Source organism: Chiloscyllium plagiosum, unplaced genomic scaffold (assembly GCF_037043375.1).
Source record: "Chiloscyllium plagiosum isolate Xiang-an unplaced genomic scaffold, Cpla_swu_hap1 HiC_scaffold_22, whole genome shotgun sequence".
Classification (NCBI taxonomy): Eukaryota; Metazoa; Chordata; class Chondrichthyes; order Orectolobiformes; family Hemiscylliidae; genus Chiloscyllium; species Chiloscyllium plagiosum.
The window spans coordinates 59,717,227-59,731,216 of record NW_028270160.1 but is presented as its reverse complement, the minus strand read 5'-3'; positions in this window follow the sequence as shown (position 1 = coordinate 59,731,216).

The following is a 13,990-nucleotide window of genomic DNA, read 5'->3' as shown; positions in this document are numbered from 1 at the left end:
CTACCTTTGAGCCAGTTCTATATCCAAATGGCTAGTTCTCCCTGTACTCCATGAGATCTAACCTTGCTAATCAGCTCCCATGGGGAACCTTGTCGAATACCTTACTGAGGTCCATATAGATCACATCTACTGCTCTGCCCTCATCAATCCTCTTTGTTACTTCTTCAAAAAACTCAATCAAGTTTGTGAGACATGATTTCCCATGCACAAAGTCCTGTTGACTATCCCTAATCAGTCCTTGCTTTTCCAAATACATGTACATCCTGTCCCTCAGGATTCCCTCCAACAACATGCCCACCAGAGGTCAGTCTCACCGGTCTATAGTTCCTTGGCTTGTCCTTACCACCCTTCTTAAACAGTGGCACCACGTTTGCCAACCTCCAGTCTTCCGGCACCTCACCTGTGGCTATCGATGATACAAATATCTCAGCAAGAGGCCCAGCAATCACTTCTCTAGCTTCCTACAGAGTTCTAGGGTACACCTGATCAGGTCCTGGGGATTTATCCACCTTTACCTGTTTCAAGACATCCAGCACTTCCTCCTGTGTAATCTGGACATTTTGCAAAATGTCACCATCTATTGCCCTAACAAAATCCCAATTTTCCTCTCAAGCCTTAGAACAGAATATGGTTCTTCAGCGTTGACTCAAAATTCCATGGAAACAGAGAAAATGGGAACTCGACTAGGCTATTCATCCCTTCTAGCCCTCTCCTCCATTGAATATGATCATGACTGATCATTGAACTCCATCCCCTGTTTCTACTTTCTCTCATACCCCTTGATCTCTTTCGCCTTGAGAATTGTATCTGTTTATTTCTATGTATTGCATCAGTTTAAAACCTCCAAACATCCTCCGCCACTAATTCTGTCCTCCATTGAGGACCTGGATACACACACAGCTGACAGGTGAAACAGAGCAAGTACCTGACACTTGCATTTCACTGACTGCCTGTCCTGGCCATTATGACCCTGCTTCTCCTACACAATGTTCCTGCATGGACCGTAGCCACCACTGTCTTTGACCTCTCATCCACACAAATCAGCATTGGCAGGCCACCAGCCTCTCCACCTCAACATGCCTGCTCTCAGGCTAACTCAACCATCACTCAGGCCTTCAACACTGAGCTGATGGACACCCTGATCTGCATGCAAAGAGATCTGACAAGCATGCAAAGCAACCACGCATCTCATGAACTTGTACAGCATGCTTTAGTGCCAACATGGATACCACATCTTATATCTCCTCGTATGCTTTTTACAGATAGAGAGACAGGCATCTTTTAACAGTAAGGACCACTGTATAATCAGTAACACTTGGACAGAGGGTGGAAATGTAACTGTGATACGTGCTACATCAACATCAGAGCAGCAGGATTTGTCAGAGCCATGCACAAACACACTGCATGTGTGTCAACCAAATGGCTGTGTGAGAAAGTCCAGGGGACGTTAGTGGAAGAAAGAGGGTCGACAGTCCACAGGACTCATTCAATCATACAAATGGCCCCACAGGGCAAGCAGACAAGTGATTACATTCAGGAGATTGTCCAGGCATGAGCCCAGAAAGGGAGAGGGTCAGTGTTTCCAGCAATGAGACAATAGGAGAGATGGAGTAAGGTGGATGTGGATGCAAGAGCAGTTAGTGGTGATGCGTGTGCAGGAGAGCTGTCCCCAGTGAACTCCGATTGCAGGAAGGGTTTAGTAGTTTGGGAGGATGAGGTAGGTATGAACGTGCTGCATGCAAGACTGAGAGTTGCAAACTAGGAGTCTTGGAGAGAATCCAGAACCTTCAACCCATTACTAATTAAAAATCTCTCTCCTCCTTGATTATTTGTCATACTCTTGATAGGAAAGAAGAACAAATGTTGTCCTTTAGCCTGGGAAGCTAAAAAAAAAGCATAATTCGGAGCTGTTGAAACTTAGGTGCAAATAGAAACTAACAATAGAGGGTTTTTAAAAATCTAATATTCTAAAGGAAATCCTTAACAAGAGCAATTGAAGAAACATTTGTCCATAGAACTTTATGTGGATAACTAGAACTTTGGGACAATGTATATCACAGAGAAACGTTCAAGGAATTTCTTGCAAGTAGAAAAGGAATGTTAGAAAGAAAAGAAACTTGTACGGGTTGAACCAAGCTGTCAACAAAGAACGATGCTGGCTCCAAGGAATTATTGGAAATCCTCAAAAAGGCGCGCCTGTTAAATTGAGGGGTTAGAAAAAACATTACTTTTTTGTCTGGGTCACTTTGTGTTGGACCTTCCACTTACACGTTTAACTTACATATTTAACATTCAACTCTACGCAAACGAGCCTGAAAATATCTCAGAGGAAAGACAAGCTCACTGCTCACTCCCAGGCCCTCTCCTCCTAGCATTAGAAGTTTCACAAATTCACAATTGTTCCTCAGAAAATGTCATTTCTAATTCCACTTTTTTTTTTATCTCCTGTTTTGTTTTTTTTTAAACCCCCACACTACCACCTAAGTGCGGTAGTGCTTATTTTTTCCCCAGCAGCCATGGTGTGTGTGTGCAGGTGTGAGACACAGTGAAAGACACAAAGTGCACCAATCTTTATTCAAATTCCACCACCAGGAAGATAGGAAAACACCCGGGTGGCCAGTGACAAGCACTGCCCTTCACATCAAAGGGCAGTGCTGTGTGATCAAAACAGTGAGGGGGAGGGTAGGGACTAAATCAAAATAGAGTTGGTGGGAGAAATGATGCACTCCACTCCCTGCGGCGCCCACCTCTCCCTGAACAACTCCAGGGTGTTGGTCGACACCGCGTGCTCCTCCTCCAAGGACAACCGGGCCCTAACGTAACCGCGGAAGAGGGGCAGGCAGTCGGCCCTAACGACCCCCTCCACGGCCCGCTGCCTCGACCTGTTTATGGTCAGTTTGGCCAGGCCCAGGAGCAGACCCACGAGGAGGTCTTCAGACCTGCCCTCCCTCCTCCGTACCGGGTGCCCAAAGATCAGGAGCGTGGGACTGAAGTGCAGCCAAAAACAGAGGAGAAGGTTTTTAAGAAAATCAAAAAGGGAGTGCAAATGCCCACACCCAATATACACATGGTCCACGGACTCCACAGCGCCACAGAACAAGCAGTTGGGCTGGGAGTCCGTGAACCACCGCAATCTGCAGTTGCAGGGGACTGCTGCGTGCAGCACCCTCCACCCCAGATCCCCGAGAGAAAGGGGGAGGACTCCCGCGTAGAGAGCCCTCCACTGGGGATCCCCACCGCCCGGTGGCAAATGGGCATGCCAAGGCGTGTCCGGACGGTGGATGAGGGAGAAGAGGTGGACGGTGTGCATCAGCAGTCTATACAGGGCTTTCCTTTTCACTTCCTTGAAAGAAACAAAATTAAAATTTCGGAGGCGGCTCAGGTTGTGGGGCACAGGCTCCCGCGGGAAGTACGGGACCTTGGGGCCAATGTGAAATTCCGTCCGGGCTGGGGTGAGGGCGGACGGGATCCCACCGCACACCTGAGCGTCCTCCAACTGGTGCACTACGTCGGGTCCGAGCACTGCCGTTTTAAGGCGTCGGATGGCAGTGACCACGTACCGGACGTCGACCGCTGCCCTGCTCGCTATGTCCTGTGGCAGCGTCCAGCCCAGGCCCCCCGGCACCCAGCACGTCCCCGACCCTGGTCACCCTCCCCACCACGGCCCTCCCCTCCGACAGCCATTCGAACCCGCGAGTACGGAGGTGCGGATTCCTGAGCAACGGCTCCCTGACGACAGCCGCTACTCCAGCCGGAGGGTAGGCGCGACGCGAGTCGACCATGTTCCAGACAGTGATCAGGTCCTGGTAAAAGACAGGCAGCGTCTTGAGGGTGACCTCCAAACCGTCACGGTCGACGAACAGGAGCTGCGTGTCGTAGGAGGAGGCTCGACGTAAAGGTATCGCCGCAAGGTCTGAAGGCGGAACGTCGCGACCTGGGTACGGACACACACCAGCGACTGACTGCCCTCCTCAATAGGGAGACTCAGAACCTGCGCGGCGACCCAGTGCATCTTTTTGTCCCAGAAGAAATCGACCAATGTTCTCTGGATGTCAGCGACAAAGCCAGGAGGAGGGGCCAAAGTGACCAGCCGGTACCACAGCATGGCGGCCACCAGCTGGTTTATGACCAGCACTCGACTCCTGTAAGATAGCACTCGGAGCAGTCCTGTCCAGCGGCCTAGGCGAGCCAAGACTTTGGCCTCCAACTCCTGCCAGTTGGCCAGCCAGGATTCCTCAGCTGAGCTGAGGTAGACTCCCAGGTAGAGGAGATGGGTGGTACTCCAGCTGAACCCCCATAACTCCTCCAGCAGAGAGTCGACCCGCCATGGACCGACCAGTAGTCCGGAACATTTGGCCCAGTTGATCCTGGCGGAAGACGCTGCCGAGTACACGGCCTGGCACTCGCGCATCCTCCCCAGGTCAGCAGGGTCGGTGAAAGTGAGGAGCACGTCGTCGGCGTAGGCCAAGAAGACCACCGCCGTGCCCGCGCCGCGCAGAACCAGCCCCGACAACCTCCTCTGCAAGAGGCGCAGGAAAGGCTCCACGCACAGGGAATACAGCTGGCCGGACAGGGGGCTGCCTTGACGCACTCCTCTCCCGAAGCGAAGGGGCGCTGTCAGGGACCCATTAACTTTAACCAGAGACTCTGCGGCGGCGTACAAAAGTCGGATCCTGGCGACGAACTGCGTCCCGAACCCGAATGCCCGCAGAGTCCCGAGCAGGTACTCGTGATCGACCCTGTCGAACGCCTTCTCCTAGTCGAGAGACAGGAAGGCGCTCGGCAGACCAGCCCATCGACAGAAATGGATCAGGTCCCGGACCAGGTGGATGTTGTCGTGTATCCTCTGGCCCGGGACCATGTAGGACTGGTCCGGGTGAATCATGTGGGCCAGCACAGAGGCCAGGCGAGAAGACAACACCCTAGCCAACCACACTAGCCATGGCCTTACTGCAGGCCTCGATGGTCATGTTGGGGTGGCGATAGGCCTTGACCCTCAGGCGTTTAGTCAGGTGCCTAAAGGAGGTCGGGGTTACAGCCGGGGCGGGAGAGGCTGAGCCTAAGTCAGCGGCTATCCCGGCATAGGTGTGGCTGGGGCCTGCAATTTTGGGACTCGCCATGCTGTGCTACTGTATGGTGGTTGTGGTAGGCCCCAGGAACCAGCTGTGTCGTTAAGTCCGGGTGAGGCCTCAGGCAGTGGCAGCAGCAGCAGATGGAGACAGGCCTCGGGTCACAGCAGTGGAGGTTTTGGAAGGGTCCCAAGGCAAGTCCCAGGCAGCACCATAGCCAGTCCCAAGTAGGCCTCTGGTCGCAGCAGTGGTGGAGGTCCTGGAGAGGGGCCCCAAGGCGAGTCCCAGGCAGCAGCGGTGGAGGTAGTCCTGGGAGGGTCCCAAGGCGAGTACCAGGCAGCACCAAAGCAAGTTCCAGGCAGGTCCCTGGTTGCAGCAGTGCAGGCAGGCCTGTTGGGGAGGGTCCCCAAGGCAAGTCCCAGACAGCCCCAAAGCGAGTCCCAGGCAGCAGCGGTGGAGGTGGGCCTCTAGAAGCAGCAGTGGTGGTGAAGGTCCTGGGAGGGGCCAAAGGCAAGTCCCAGGCAGCAGCAGTGAGGCAGGCCCCAAACAGTAGCAGCTGAGGCAGGTCGGGGTGGGGTCTCAGACCAGCAGTGGGGCCCCAGGCAGCAGCAACACTCCCTTGACCTGGGTGAGGCCCAAACTGCAGCTCCAGAAGCAGGCCCAGGACTCAAAGCTCTCACCTCCTTCTGCCTCCTCCTCCTTCCTCTTCTTTCTTTCTTCCTTCCTCTTAGAGCTCACTGGATGTGGGGCAGCTGGTCCAAAGACAGTCCCCTTCCCCTCAGACACAGTCAAGGAGGAGAGTCCTTGCAGTACACGCATGCACACACTGATCCAGTTCTGAGTGAATAGGATGTCTGACACTCCTGTTTTTTTTTGCATATTACCAAGTTTAAACTGTCAACATGGTGAAATAATTCCATAGAAACAGTATCCAGTCACCAACCCACCCTTCATTTACACATGGAGCGTCCTTGACCACCAGAGTTCTTCTTTTTCATGATTTGCAATTTACCCACCCTTCAGTTCTCAGAATGGCCTACCCACCCTCTGTTTCTCGGGGTGACCTAGAAGCGTCCTAGCTCAGTGAGGCCTGCCAGACCCAGGGACACACAAGATAATGCAAGTGATAAACCCAACAGGCAACAACTCAGTCAACTACCAACAGACAGAGTCCATTTAGTCCACAAAGTCCATTACTATGAACAGTTCTCTTCATAATGAGGAGTCCATTCCCAGGAGTAGAGTCCACTCCAGAATGCATTGTCAGAGATAAGGTCCACAACCAAAAGCAGAGTCCACTCTTGAAGGCAGCAAATGCCTACCCCACAGCACACACGCAGGTGTTCAGTCTCCATAGAGGCCTGGTCTATCCACTGAAAACCAGGCCCACTCACAGAAGTACAGTTCATTATAAAAGGTGCAGTTAACTCAGTGGATGGTTCACTCTAACAGGCAGCAAATGCTCACCTCCCAACACACACGGCTGTTCAGACCTAGACCATCCACAGAGGGCCTAGACCATCCACAGAGGGCCAGGCTGACCCACACAGGAACAGCTCATCTGGAAAGGTGCATTTTCTCACAGGGCCTCAGACTAAATACCAAAGTGAAAACATGCAAAATAAAGCAGACCAGAATGCAAGGGCCACCTGCCACAAAAATCAACATAGGCCTTTTCTCAAAGTACAAGAGAAACACACAGGCTGTAGCCAGCCTGTGAAACATCAGACCACTGAGGTCTACCTGTCCCAGCTCAAATTGTAGTCAATTAGATTAGATTAGATTACATTACATTACAGTGTGGAAACAGGCCCTTCGGCCCAACAAGTCCACACCGACCCGCCGAAGCGAAACCCACCCATACCCCTACATTTACCCCTTACCTAACACTACGGGCAATTTAGCATGGCCAATTCACCTGGCCCTGCACATCTTTGTGACTGTGGGAGGAAACCGGAGCACTCGGAGGAAACCCACGCAGACACAGGGAGAACGTGCAAACTCCACACAGTCAGTCGCCTGAGGCAGGAATTGAACCCGGGTCTCTGGCGCTGTGAGGCAGCAGTGCTAACCACTGTGCCACCGTGCCGCCCACCACTCTAATGATTCAATTAACCCCAAGCACCTGCCTATTTACTTGCTAGATTGACATATCTACCTCCGTGAGCCAACTACTGTCCAGCAAGGAAACACATATAGTCATAGAGATGTACAGCATGGAAACAGACCCTTTGGTCCAACCTGTCCATGCCGACCAGATATCCCAACCCAATCTAGTCCCACCTGCCAGCATCCAGCCCATATCCCTCCAAACCCTTCCTATTCATATACCCATCCAAATGCTTCTTAAATGTTGCAATTATACACACATCCTCTGGCAGCTCATTCCATACACGTACCGCCCTCTGTGTGAAAAAGTTGCCCCTTAGGTCTCTTTTATATCTTTCCCTTCTCACCCTAAACCTATGCCCTCTAGTTCTGGGTTCCCCGATCCCAGGGAAAAGAGTTTGCCTATTTACCCTATCCATGCCCCTCATAATTTTGTAAACCCTCAGCCTCCGATGCTCCAGGGAAAACAGCCCCAGCCTGTTCAGCCTTTCCCTGTAGCTCAAATCATCCAACCCTGGCAACATATTTGTAAATCTTTTCTGAACCCTTTCCAGTTTCACAACATCTTTCCAATAGGAAGGAGACCAGAATTGCATGCAATATTCCAACAGTGGCCTAACCAATATCCTGTACAGCTGCAACATGACCTCCCAACTCCTGTACTCAATACTCTGACCAATAAAGGAAAGCATATCAAATGCCTTCTTCACTATCCTATCTACCTGCGACTCCACTTTCAAGGAGCTATGAACCTGCACTCCAAGGTCTCTTTGTTCAGCAACACTCTCTAGGACCTTACCATTAAGTGTATAGGTCCTGCTAAGATTTGCTTTCCCAAAATGCAGCACCTCACATTTATCTGAATTAAACTCCATCTGCCACTTCTCAGCCCATTGGCCCATCTGGTCCAGATCCTGTTGTAATCTGAGGTAACCCTCTTCGCTCTCCACTGCACCTCCAATTTTGATGTCATCTGCAAATTTACTAAGTGTATCTCTTATGCTCGCATCCAAATCATTTATGTAAATGACAAAAAGTAGAGGACCCAGCGCCAATCCTTGTGGCACTCCACTGGTCACAGACCTCCAGTCTGAAAAACAACCCTCCACCACCACCCTCTGTCTTCTACCTTTGAGCCAGTTCTGTATCCAAATGGCTCGTTCTCCCTGTATTCAACGAGATCTAACCTTGCTAACCAGTCTCCCATGGGGAACCTTGTCGAACATCGATGAACAGAGACTCTTAACTGACAATGTAGAGAACGATTATGTATTATAAATTTGTAAAAATCACTAAACATACCCATATCTACACCAATGTATTCTTAAAAAGCTATCCAGCCACAATATCCTAACATGCCTTAATTTTGCATACTTGCCTGTTTGGCTATCTCAATTTTCCCAAAGCTTTTCATCAGTCACTGGTACTGAGTGAGAAAATAGATGGAAATGGATCATTTGGAAGCAGCAAGTGACGAGAGGGAAGCCCTTTTGAGGAGAGCAAGAGAAAGTGAAGCTGTTAAAGGGAGAGCAGTAGAGGTGTACCCATATGCGACAACTGTGGGAGGCAAGGGAGTAATGGCAAAAGAGACCTCCCTATAATGAGGAGTTGCAGGAAGAATTTGCTCAGTAGGAAGAGGAGGAGAGAGGCTGAGGAGGGAAACAGGTGAGCAGATCAGAAAGAGTAGGTTCTGACAAGGTGAAAGAAAAGGAAAGAAATTCTGTTCTGGCTCTGTTGTAAATGGGAGGGGCAGTGCTCTTGGTAAGTCACGTTCTCAACCACTGTCTTGTTCAATTCAGCCGCACAGTACGAGGTCAAAACAGAAAGGTTCCCTTTTTCAACCTATCAGACAATGGCAAATAATGTGCTGAAATTCCAGTCAAGTCAGATCACAACAGTCCCCTGGCCCCATGCATTTAGCTGACAGCTGAGCAAAGTCTGGCAGATACCACAGTTAAATGAAACGCTGAACACATTTGGATTAAGACATATTTTACTGTGAAGGAAGTTGGCAGCTGCTGCAGCCAAGGCTGCACACAATGCATCATGAGCCTAACACTGAAAGACACTTGTGCACTGCACAGAGTTCAAGGAAGTTGGGGGGAACATTTCCCTGGGAAAGGGAAGGACAGGTGAACACTCCCGGTCTCAAACCGGAAGGAACAGCAGGCAAAATGGCAGCAGTGAAGTCAAATAGAGATACATAGCTTCAAAAGAGAATCTAAACATACTTAAATTAAACTCCTCTTTAAAAAGAGGAGATAACAGGAGCTTTCTAATTTACATAGTTGAACTCAGCCAATCCAGCTGTAATACAATCCAACCATTTCACAACCCAGCGAGTAAGGCAGTTCAGCTCCAGCACAATAAAAAACAGAAGAACTACAAATGTTGTAAATCAGAAACAAAACCAGAAATTGCTGGAAAAGCTTGGCAGGGCTGGCAGCATCTGTGCAGAGAAATCAGAGTTAATGTTTCAGGGCCAGTGATGCCCCCTCAGAACCCAGTCCTAGTTCGGCTAGAACCCAGTCTGGCTAGAACCCAGTCCAGATATAGAATAGTCAAGCTCTAATACAATCCAGCTATAATGTGGTCCAGCTACAATGCAGTCAGCAATAACCCAATTCATCTATAACCCAATTCAGCTATAAGAAGTCCACTTAGAGCACAGTACAGCTATAACCCAGCCTAGCTATAATGCGGTCCAGCTACAAAACAGATTCATTGTTTGGATTCTTACATCTGCATTCTAATGGACTTTCACTGACATAGTAAGATGGCAGACGGCGAGAATGAATCTGAATATCCCAAGTTTCAGTTCTGATAAAGACCTAACACTGGCCTGTCTTTTGATTGGACCTGAACCTGGGCCAGTTAATAATGCACACCAGCTGACATCCCTCGGCATTGTGCAGGGTCAGTGAGAACCATATACAGAGTGGCACAAACTGTGTAAAAAGGAAAGAGAATTGCAGCAGGAGCACATTGGAGGGGAGCGTGGTTCAAAGAGATTGAGCTACAAGGTTTGAGTATGAATCTATAAGCAGCATGAGACCTTTGGGTTCCCCATTGAACCCCAGTGCTGAAAGGCATCCGGTCTTTAGGAACAGGGAGGGAAAGAGCAGTCACATCACTGTGACTAGCAAGGAGGATAGGGTTTTGAAAAATTGTTCATTACACCGCAAATCTGTTCTCAGAAATCTCAAATTGACCATTGAAATTGTGATTGTCATGTTTTGATATTTTGAAATGTTTGATTATTCGGAGACTGCAATTAAACACAATTTGTGAACAGTTGACAATCACAGGAGAGATGGCTATCGATGCTGGGTGTAACTTTACCAGGCCTCAGCGAACTTGCTGGTTGAGATGTAATGAGTAAAATGCCCTCCACCTTCCCACCAAATAATACATTACCCCGAGGGGAAAGGGGGGCATGTGTCTCTCCACTCTTGGGCAAACTGCCCCTGTCAGGGGGTATGTAAGGACCATGCAATAGCCTTTTTGTGTTTCACCCAGTGGAGACACCACCAGGCATACCCCCGGTGATCTCCTGCTGGGTTCAGTTAGGCACTCCTGGATGGCACCCTGAGCAAGGGTCTGTCTGAGAGGCCACGGTGAGCTCCACCCAGCTTACTCCTGTTTTGGGACCTTCTCCATTAAGACTCCTACTACCCCTCCAAAGTACCTCTTCCCATAAACATGCTGACACCCCATCTCCCTCAGTGACATCAAATGCACTCGGGGGTTTCCATGACTACGAGGGAAGTGGCTGCCCCTGACTCTGCAGCCAATGACAGGGACCTCTGTCAGCCTGTGAAATCTTAGCTAATAATTCTAACCAAGAGTCAAAACCAGTGTGCTTCAAACAAGAAAGCCTTATGTGGTACATTGCTGTGATCACAGGACTCTTGAACAAACCAGTCAAGTTCGGGAACCCAAAAGAAACAAGTAGAATTTTCCAACGAGAGCAAATTACAGAGTGCCATGGCCCATTTTGCCTGCTCTGGCTCTATTACCCAGTGCCAATCTCCTGTCCTTTTCTCCCTATCCCTGCACACCATTACTATCCAAAAAAATGTCCAATACCCTTCTTGAATGCTTCACTTGAACCTGCCTCCCCCACATTTCCAGGCAGTGTATTTCACACCGTAACTACACACCATGTAGAAGGGCTTTGTCTCACATCACCCTTGCCCCTTGGTTTGAACATCCCTTTAAATCTATGCCTTCTCCTCCTTTTCCCTTCGTCTTTTCTATATTTAAAAGTTTGCCCCTTAAACACAGGCATCAATGGAAACCATACCGTATAAGTGATATTTTAAAGACTGCATTCGCTGATATAGCTGTGAAGGGGGGGGATGTTGAGAATGACCCTCCCCGTGTCCTCACTCGCCCCATCCCCCTGTGCATCCTCACTCCCCACGTGTCCCACAGTACTGCAGATGCTGGAAATCTGAAACAAACTCTGAGAAACTCAGCAGGTCTGGCAGCATATGTGGAGCGAAAAAAAAAACCCAGGAATTAACGTTTCAAGCCTGACTCATCTTCAGAAGTGCTCTTCGGAAGAGTAGAATGTTCCCACTGGTGTCTCATAATGTCCCACTGGACTTTTGGCTGAATAAATCCGATCCTCTATCCTCCTTTACCTGTTTCTTCTGACTATACCCCAAGGTTACAATGGAAAGAAAATGCCTGTAGCAAATGATTTGGATGGGTTTGCCTTCAGCTTGATTGTTCTGTGCTGAGTAGAGAGTAGCAGTTCTGTTTGTATGTTGACAAGGAGCAAGAATAGGCTTCTCAGGCCTCAGTATCTGATACCTTTCAAGGAAGGCAACTCTTATTATTCTAAATTCCAGCACATAAAAGCCTAGCCTATTCAACCGTTCCTCATATGATCTGGATGTATAAGCATAAGTGTTGGCCAATGATGAGGAAAGAAATCGCTAGATTAGCCAACATTAAGTCAAGGAGGCATTTAGCTCGCTTGCCCTCAATGTTCAGACCATGGAGTATAAGAGTTGGCACATCATGTTGAGGTTGTACAGGATGTTGGTGAGGCCTCTTCTGGAATACTGTATCCAGTTCCGGTCTCCAGGATATAGGAAGGATATTATTAAGCTGGAGAGGGTTCAGAAAAAAAATTACCAGGATGTTGCCAGGAGTGGAGGGTCTGATTATAAGGAGAGAATCAATAGGCTAGGACATGGTTCCACTGGAACGTAGGAGGTTGAGGCGGAGGTTAAACCTTTATAGAGGTTTATAAGCGGATAGATAAGGTGATCAACAGGTGTCCTTTCCCTAGGGTGAGGGATTTAAAGACTAAGGGGCATCTTTTTAAAGTCAGAGAAGAAGGATTTAAAAAAGACATGAGGGGCAATTTTGTTTACACAGAGCGGTTTGTGTGTGGAATGACCTCCAGTGGATGTGGGTACAGTTACAATGTTTAAAAGACATTTAGATAAGGACATGAATAGGAAATGTTTGGAGGGATATGGGCCAAGCGCAGGCAGGAGGGATCAGTTTAGTTTGGGATGATGGTCAGCGTGGACTTGTTGGACCGAAGGGTCTGTTTCGGTGCTGGATGACTCAATGAATGAAATGAGAAGAAGAAACGATATGAATGGTGAGGATGATTAGAAGGTCACTGTTTTTTAAGGCTGAAGGAATTTGTTTGTTTATTTAAGTATGCACTGTCACATGGTAGTAATAAACTGTCAAAGTAACTCTGGAAAAGCTGAAGTTTTGTTTAAAACAAAATGAATCAGATGTGATCCTGTGCGATAGAGATCGACTCATGGTTAACCCTAATCCTATCGTTATCAGCTGAACTTGGAATGATCATAGAACAATACCACGCAGAACAGGCCCTTCGGCCCTCGATGTTGCGCCGACCTGTGAACTATTCTAAGCTTATCCCCCTACACTATCCCATCATCATCCATGTGCTTATCCAAGGATTGTTTAAATCTCCCTAATGTGGCTGAGTTAACGACATTAGGAGGTAGGGCATTCCACGCCCTTACCACTCTCTGCGTGAAGAACCTGCCTCTGACATCCGACTTGAATCTATCAATTTGTAGTTATGTCCCTAGTACAAGCTGACATCATCATCATAGGAAAAGGACTTTCACTGTCTACCCTATCTAATCTGGATGATATCAAGCTCTGTGCCTTGTTGGAGCTGCACACATGTGGGTAAGTGTGGACTATTCCATCATACCCATGACTTGTGCCTTGTAGATGATGGACAGGCTTTGGCGAGTCAGGAGTAGTATATGATACTCATAGAGTCATAGAGATGTTAAAATCAACTAGGAGAAAGTGAGGACTGCAGATGCTAGAGATCAGAGCTGAAAAATGTGTTGCTGGAAAGGCGCAGCAGGTCAGGCAGCATCCAAGGAGCAGGAGAATTGATGTTTCGGGCATAAGCCCTTCTTCAGGAATGAGGAGGGTGTGCCAAGCACACCGTCCTCATTCCTGAAGAATTGCTTATGCCCGAAACGTCGATTCTCCTGCTCCTTGGATGCTGCCTGACCTGCTGCGCTTTTCCAGCAACACATTTTTCAGCTCATAGAGATGTTAAGCATGGAAACAGAACCTTCGGTCCAACTTGTCCACGCCAATCAGACATCCTAACCTAATCTAGTCCCATTTGCAACACATGGCCCATATCCCTCTGAACCCTTCCTTTTCATATACCAAACCAGATACCTTTTAAATGGTGCAATTGTACCAGCCTCTACCACTTCCTCTGGCAACTCATTCCATACACGTACCACCCTCTGTGTGAAAACGTTGCCCCTTAGGTC